Below are 5424 nucleotides of genomic sequence, written 5' to 3'. Positions count from 1 at the left end.
GATGGCTCCGAAAGTTTTCTGTATGAGGAAGTCTGATGTATTTATGGGTGGAATTTTCAACAAACTCAACATCTTGATTCTAAAACATGAGAATATTATCAAAAAAAGAAGACATGAAATATCAGCTATAAAACTTTCAACTCTCCGTTTAGGATTGATTTTAGGACAAAGCAACTACACTAGCCAGCTTTTGAAAAAAACTTTCTGTTCATGGGGGATTCTGAGGTATTCCTTATTAAAATGGACTTCCAAAATCAAAATATGCCATTTGTTTTGCTTAATCAAGTCAAATTTTTCAGACATTGTACGGCAGTATCTGAAAAATTTGACCTGAATTATTCTTAGAAATGCATTATTTTAAAAGAAATCTGTTAGTTTCATCAAACTTATTAAATCAATTTCAATTATTTCTAAACTGGAAGAAAACGAAACTATTATTTAGCTTAACTCTTTTTTTAAACCAAAATCTACCAACAACATATGAACTTAACCGAGGTTGTAAAAAATTCGTTTCCCAAGGAATGAAGTTCTTAATGGCATTTGCTTGTGAAGCAATATTGGTTTGTCGCTTTTAACACACCAACAATAGTCAGCTAACATGTTGATGTCCCATCATGATTGATATTTGGTCTTCTATCATTTTCTCATTCGTCATATATCTTGTTTAATGACATCCATTAAGAAGTCAAAACTCCCGTTTTCACAATTTAAAACAATTTTTATGTTAAGAAAATGCAAAATTTTTTACACTATTAGAATTTTAATAGGCTGCCAAAATATTTCTATGTACACTTTACCGCAAAATTAACGCACTACTTATAAATTCCAACTTATTTTTAAAAAATCTCATGTATTTCCCGAATTTATCAATTACAAAGATAATATTAATGTTTGTTACGCCTTTTGTAGGTTTTATTCCGTTTCCTTCATTTAATTTCTAAATTATGGCAGCTTTTCATATGTAGCATGTTTTGCTGTAATTAAACCTCACTTCTAAAAGAAAAGTATGTATTGCTGTTAAATGGTTTTAACAGTATAAGATAACTGTCATTTGAGCAACACATCTGTTCACAATGCAGCGTTCTAGACGAAATTTAAGTCGTGATAAATGTGTTGCAATTTTTACTTTGTCAAATGAACGATTAACAAATCGCCGACTAGGTGTAAAATTTGGAGCGTCTTACAATAGTCGATAGGGTTCTACAAAAGTTTGTAGAGACCAATGATCAAGTTAGACGACATGGCCAGGTAGATCACGAGCTACGAATGCCGTGAAGGACCGATTTATAATACTTCAAACACTGAGAGAAGGGTTCAGTACTGCACGAAGTCTCCAACAACTTGCTAAGGTTCATGGAACTGCTGTTAGATGGAGGCGGCTCATTGACAGTATGGGGCGGAATATCTTTAGCAGCTCGCACAGAGTTTTTTTTATTGATGATGGATGTCTCAAAAATATGTGTAGCAGACATTTTAGAACCTTTTGTGGCACCTTTTGCTCTGTACATTGGAGATGAATTCCTTCTTATGCAGGATAATGCTAAACCTTATACGGCACATATTGTTACTGAATACTTAAATAATACTAATATTCAAGCTTTGAATAGGCCAGCTTGCTGTCCAGATATGGACTGCAAGCTGGCCACTTTAAAGCTTGTTTCAAAACGAGTTTTTCCTCCTCATTTTTGATATTGATATTAGACTTAATAGAAGCCAAACTTTTGGAAGTGGTATGAACGAGCTACTTTTCAATGATTTGTATTTAACAGTGTAAATTTTTGGATAAACTACCCAGTAAACACGCTTTAGTTGGTCCAACTGACGGGCCAGTATTGGCTACAGTTGGCTAACTGTTGGCATTTCTTGCCAACCATTAACCGACTGTATACCGCGTGTTTTTGAATCGTAAGTTTCCCGTAAGTTTGTAAATGTATATTATAAATATATTCACTTAGACCATGCGACTAATTATCAAAATTATTCAAATAGATTCATTCAATGATTAAAACTATTCAATAGAGTTAGTTTAGTTTGAAGCTTTTTATCATTTTTTTTTCTTTCAAACGCTTTTTCTACCCTTTAATTAAACTTTTAAACTCAAACTCTCGTACACCTCTTAATATAACCGTTACGCTGGTAAGTAGAAATATTTTACATTTATCCATTAGTAACACATTCAGATATAATTTTTGACATTGGTTGAGTTTTTAATTTATTTTTATGATGACACCATTGTTGTATTTGTATAAGATATTTTAGCTCTATTTTAACTATTATCAAAAGTTTAAATACAGCTAAAATGTATATGTGCGTGTATAGTAGTATGTTTATGTGTGTATTTCTGTATGTATATGTATGTTTGTATGTATCTATCTATCTATCTATCTATCTATCTATATATATATATATATATATATATATATATATATATATATATATATATATATATATATATATATATATATATATATATATATATATACACACACACACACACAGAGTGTCTGCCAGATCAGGGGAATTCAGGGAAAAGTCAGGGAAATCAGATATCTGCAAAAAATCTAGGATAATCAAGGAAATTAGGTTGTATTTTAAAAAAATACGGGAGAAATCAGGGAAAATGGCTCTTCATCAAACTTACATAACTTAAATAAGTTGTACATAGTACATGTAATATAAAAGTTTATTTGGCAGATAGTTTTATGAACTTCACTTGCATCAAGCGAATCTTGAATCTTCACTTGCAAAAATGTAAACAATTATACAACCCATATTAAATGTATCAATACTTGATACATTTAGTGTGGGTTGTATTATTGTTTACATTTTTGCAGTTGAAGAGCATTTTTCTAAACGAATCTAGGTCAATTTTTGTGAAGTTGAATTTGGGTAACTTTAAATTAAATCAAGGAAAACAGGTAGAAGATCAAGAAAGTATCAGGGAAAAGTCAGAGAAATCCACCTAAAAATATTGGCAGACATCCCTATGTATTTTGTATATATTGCATATAATATATGCCATATACAATATTGACATAATATGTGCAGTATATAAATAAATGGTATATGCAATTGTATATACAATATGACATATACATTTCATATTAAGCATATATAACATTTATATTATATTATATTATATATATATATATATATATATATATATATATATATATATATATATATATATATATATATATATATATATATATATATATTCATATAATGCATATAATTATAGCATTTTATTAAAAGGGACTTCGACTTCTGAAAACTATGAGAAAACTGTTCAAAATTTTGGGGATCAGGAAAGTAAGGTTTTGGATAAACTATTTGTTTTTTTGTTTTTGTTTTGTTTTACTACTTGTTATACATTGTGTATGTGTTACGCATACATACATTGATTATGATGCTGACATATATTGACAAAGGAAAACTATTTATATTTTTTGTAAAAAAAATTAATTTGTGTTTTAATATAAGTCATAAATGGATGAAGGCTTTAAAAAAATACATATTTCATGTTACAAAAATACACATTTCTACTTTTTTATGCAGATAAAGGTTTTAAATAACGCTCTTTTCCATGGCCTTAATAACACAGCACAAAAATGTGCTAGAATACCATTTTTACAGCAATCAATTCACCTACAGGGATAAATAACATAAATGTTTAAAATTTTAACTCCAAATATTTGAGTTCCATAACACCTTTATCCATGTATGTCTTCAATTTAAAAACTAGATTGTGTTTTTGAAACCAGTTTTCCAATAAGATTCAAATGCAATCAAATATTATTTAATTATTTATGTATGTTTATAGAGAAGTTAGCAGCTTTGGAGTTAAGATTAACAGAACTGGAGCAAAAAAATAAGTTTTTAGAAGTTCAAAGTTTTTTGGATAATGAAGATATTGTTGTTCCCCTGGCCTTCCAATGGAAAGTAAGGAAGATTTGGAGAGGCTTAACCTTATGATACAGATGAAATCTGAGATGGCTCTCTATAAAGTTTGAAATTATTTTTTGTATTATAATGTTTCTAGCAGTCTTCAGGTTGCGTTTAAACTAGTAACTATTATTTTATAAGATCAAAGATAAGTTTTTTTATAAGTCTTATAATTGTAATTTATCAAAGGTAATTTAATAATACCTTAGTTATATTATACCGCATTACATTTTCATTTACCTTTGAAAAAATAGTTTAAATAAAAAAGTTGTAATATGTAGCATTATTTGTTTTTAGGTCGAATATCTGCGTTCTATTGGCGGTAAAGTTGAACGTCCAAAATACATATGATGTGTGTTGGGAGCCATGTTTTCCAAAAATTTTAGCGCTTTATGTAATCTAAACGGATCTTCAAGTAAGATGATAGCTACTGGAATGGGCAAGGTTAAGTTGCGATGTTATCATTTTGTGTTAAAGTGCTTACTATGTAAGTATTACTAGTTATGTAAATTTTTAGTCTATTAAAGTCAACTGTATTTTTATATTTACAAAAATATGTTTACAACACTAAGAAAGAATATAATATGTTAGTACTTATGACAATTACCAGTGTTGTCATTAGTTGTAAATTTGTAAGATATTATATTCTCCCTTGGTGACTTGAACTTATTATCATATGCACATATTTTTAAAACTGCTAACCAGTTAATGTAATTCTTGATTTGCAAAGTATACATATAAGAGCTTAAAAATAACTTAAAAATAATTTATATTTAAACAAAAAATAAATTGAGTTTTTAAATTTATTTTCATTTTATTCTTTTAGCAGCAGTAAGAATTCAGTATCTTAATTCCAAGGATAAAGATATTTACCCGATGGTTTCAAGATGGTTTCAGGGCGCAAATGATCAAGGAGATGGGCGAATAAATAGACAGACGAAAAGCAAGGTTATAAAAAATCAGTTGCAGTTAATCAATGAAAAGAATATTTAGTTATTATTTTCTTTTGAAAATTTATAAAAGCTTATTTTTCTTGATTTTATTTATAAATCTAATTTTTCTTAATTATTATTAATAATTATCTAATAAATCGCCAGGTTTTTAAATATTAGCGTTTTACAATATTATTTTTAATTAAAGTTGCCAATATTAGTTTCAAACCTTTAATAATATTAACTACAATAATAGAATATTTTTAGTTCTTTATTTGTAAATATTTTTCTTTAACGTTCTGGAAATAAAAGTGTAAAAAATTTGTTCTTTTTTTTGTATTCAACTAAGTTATCAATAAATAATACAATATTTTGTGTCGACAGTAATACTGTTTGGTAAAGTCTGATATACAAACAATCACTATTAGATAGAAAATTAAATATGAAAAAGCAAAGTTATACTTTGTTATTAAGCAATATTCAAAACATGATTTATAACTTTTGCACTTTCAATTTAAGCGCAAAAGTGAATTTAAGAAATCGCGAA

The 5424-nt window shown here is 27.9% G+C and overlaps 1 long non-coding RNA gene across 5 annotated transcripts; it reads left to right on the top strand.

Moving 5' to 3' along the window:
- The first annotated feature begins 1792 nt into the window (after positions 1-1792).
- Positions 1793-5103, top strand: LOC149884487 (uncharacterized). Of its 5 annotated transcripts, XR_016454619.1 has the most exons (5): positions 1793-2136; positions 3242-3312; positions 3824-4007; positions 4243-4432; positions 4772-5093. It is a non-coding gene; the product is annotated as an uncharacterized LOC149884487 (long non-coding RNA). The 5 variants fall into 5 exon arrangements; XR_016454621.1 differs by having other exon boundaries at positions 3256-3312; positions 3824-4432; positions 4772-5103; XR_016454618.1 differs by having other exon boundaries at positions 3824-4432; positions 4772-5101.
- Positions 5104-5424: the final 321 nt, after the last annotated feature.

Source organism: Hydra viridissima, unplaced genomic scaffold (assembly GCF_058129835.1).
Source record: "Hydra viridissima isolate aposymbiotic clone 2 unplaced genomic scaffold, HvirCarnegie_v1 scaffold_8, whole genome shotgun sequence".
NCBI lineage: Eukaryota > Metazoa > Cnidaria > Hydrozoa > Anthoathecata > Hydridae > Hydra > Hydra viridissima.
The sequence above is the reverse complement of the archived record's forward strand: the minus strand, read 5'-3'. Positions and strand labels throughout refer to the sequence as shown.